Source organism: Plecotus auritus (genome assembly GCF_963455305.1).
Source record: "Plecotus auritus genome assembly, chromosome: 5".
NCBI lineage: Eukaryota > Metazoa > Chordata > Mammalia > Chiroptera > Vespertilionidae > Plecotus > Plecotus auritus.
The window spans coordinates 150,035,616-150,038,609 of NC_137776.1; the positions used below are offsets into that span (position 1 = coordinate 150,035,616).

At 43.9% G+C, this 2,994-nt stretch overlaps 1 long non-coding RNA gene across 1 annotated transcript in view; it reads left to right on the top strand.

The window, feature by feature from the left end:
* The window catches only part of LOC308248195, a 10,480-nt gene extending 9,186 nt beyond the window's left edge, over positions 1 to 1,294 (top strand). The window contains exon 3 of the long non-coding RNA XR_013960609.1: positions 559 to 1,294. This is a non-coding gene — a long non-coding RNA (uncharacterized lncRNA). The remainder of the gene's footprint in view (positions 1 to 558) is intronic.
* Positions 1,295 to 2,994: the final 1,700 nt, after the last annotated feature.

A 2,994-nucleotide genomic window follows, 5' to 3' on the forward strand; every position in this document is an offset into this window, starting at 1 on the left:
AGTCCCTTTAGAAGAAGGCCCTGAATAAAAGAGTATTCCACTTTCTGCATAACTTTACATAATTAATAGTTTTCCATGCAAACTATTGTTTGCCTTAATTGTTGCTTCAACAGCTGTTTTCATTAAATTGTAAAGCCCACTGTGTCTAATCCTTTGAGCCCTACTATTGATAACAAGAACAGCTCCAAAGCTCGCTGTGGAGGAAGAGTTAGTTCCCTGCCAAGCTGGAAAACTCATGGAGTTCCCTGAAAAATAAGGCCTGCAGTGGGACTGGTTGTGTAGCTAATCCATTAGGCTTTTCAAAAGAGCCATGCTCTGTACCCTTATGGCTAAATTGACCCAACAACCAATCAATGCCTTTATTTGCTGCGTGGCTGCCCCTGAAGGGTCTTATAGCTGGGTCCAAGTTGTAATCAAAGCCTCCATCAGTACTGGGGCCCAGATGACATAAATGGCCAAACTTGCAACACAGCTGGCCCAGGTCCAGTCACACCATTTGGAAGATACAAAGAGGCTGTGTTGCGCGGTGGAATTCATTTTCTTGTTTACTTCCTCCAGAAACAAGAGCATCATCAGCACGCTCAGTGCATCGGATCAGACCACGGAGTTGTTGACAGAAGCTTGGCGAGGCCTGCCAGCTTTCCACACGAAACGCTGGCTTTCTTCTCCTACACCCCCTACCGTTTGTGTCTCTGCCAATTGTAGCACATCAGAGTGGCCATTGAGATAATGACCGTGAAGTCTCATGATACACTTTGATGAAGTGTAACATTTTTTAAAGGATTTTTGTCTGTGCCAAAATGATTGAGGCAGCTGACTAAAAATCGCCCCATCAAAATCAAGGCTGATGAACAGCAGGCAGAGGCCTGAGCCTCCCCAGAGAAGATTGGGAGATTTTGCAGCCAAAGTATTTTTCTTTCTGTGTCTATCTGCACCACAGATTTTTAAAAAAATCGTCTTTGTTTCAGATGAATATATGTCAGTGACTGATGCTTCAGCCTCCAACATTTTAAAATTCTTTTTTCCCATCAACCCCCAGAAGATACAAAGAATGATTCCTTTCTGACAGTTCCTTCCTAATGACTTAGAAAACAACATCTCATCGTAAAACTCCGTCTTGGTTGGGAAACATACCTTGGGCATTTCAGTGTAACACGGAGGTTTTCAGTCAGAGGCTGACCCTGGACCACTGCTCAGGTGAATTTGGATTTCTCTAACCGAGCTGGACTTGAGAGTAAGGTACACAGAAATGGTTCTGAGCCAATGAAAAATAAAACCAAGCTGGTAACAATGCAAATGAAGACTGTGTGCTTCCTTGGGAGAAAAACTGTGTGTGTAATTTACTGCCCCGTCCATCACGAATACCATTTATTGAACTCGTACTGTCACTCAGGGTGATTTAGGTATTCACCTGGTGTCTGTGAACTTCACAACTACCCCCACTTTACCACCTCCATTCTAGGTGAGGAAACCAAGGCCCAGATGAAGAACAGAAGCCTGGAGATGTTAAATTACTTGCCCAAGCCCAGGGACCTGGGAGGTGGAGAAGGCAGAGTCTAACCGGTGTGCTTGTTCACAAGACATCTTCTCCCTCCACCTGTGGTTCACGGTTTCCACTGGACACCTGAGACAGCTCATTAAATGGTGCTCAGTGGGAGAAGAGGAAACAATTTGTGGTTAAATTGGTAAAGGCAATAAACAAAATGGATTTATAATTTGCCACTCACCTCTCAGCTTTTCAAGAAGACATTAGCTGCATGGCATCCTCTCATCCTAGTTAACAAATGTATGCTCAGAAACCAGGTCTCAGGGTGAGAGGAGCTGCAGTGACGTGGTGGCTAACTTCAGTCTGCCGGTAGTTTATCTACCTACTCAAGGTTGAAGCCTGGGACAGGTCCTACCCTTAGGAGGAAGTGAGGGTGGTGAGCTTTAGGACTTCTCAGAATGTCACAATTAAAGAGACATCTGTGCTTAAGCAAGTTTCCACAGAAACCACAGGTGGAAAGGAGGTTACAGTTCAGTTGTCTTTAGAATCTTCGTTTCTGCTTTTGGAGAGAGAATATATGTGAGGGTGGGGTGGAAGGTGGTAATTAGGGGGAAGAGTGAGAGTAAAGGAAGTCAGGGGCAGGGGAATAATGATAAAAACCGCCTGCATTTGAATGTGCAAATGAGATCCCCTTGGGCTTCTTTTAAATGTCTTCATACTGTTTCTCTAAATTCAGTCGAATAAAAGGTGACAAAAGCTCAGACAACAGAACAAAGGCATCAAGCTAATTTTGTGCACACATTGCAAGGAATAAGCTGCAGGGTTTTATTACCCTCTTTCCAAGGAAAGCATATTTCAGGAGTCCAGATGGATGCATCCCAGTTTGCACTGAGATTGTATTAATTATTTCGACTTTAAAAAGAAACAGCGGCCCAAATCCAAGTTTTACACAGTTTAGGCAACCAGTTTTGTACACCCAAGGCCTTGTGAGAGAAAAAAGACAACGGAGGCTGAGAGATGGCAGAAGTGTGAGGAAGGCGGCTTCTCACTGAGCGGAAGCCAGGCAGGGGTTACATGCATCCATTTGCACAAGGAAACTTGTCTAATGGACCCAGAGGTGCTCTGAGAGTTTTTTCTGCCTCCCTTCCCTACCAAAGTATGGGAATATGCATTTTATAGAGGGTGAGCATTCCACTGGGAGAATCGATCACAAACTCGTTAGCTCATTTCAAATAGAAAGCACTCAACCTCCAAAGAGAAAGGGCTCTAGTACAGTATATTTCTTCCAGGAGCCCTGGAATAAGGGAACCACAAAAATCCATCTGATTTTAAAGAAAACTCACTATCTGAGCCTGTCTCCTCCCTTTACTTTCCTCATTTGTAAAATGATGGGTTTAGATTCTCTGAATCCGTCCCAGCACTAGAAGTTGATAGTTCGGGATTCATTAAGTACAGACGAATGTCTTTCATTTCCACTGACTCTAAGATCCTGAAGCTAATTGAATCAG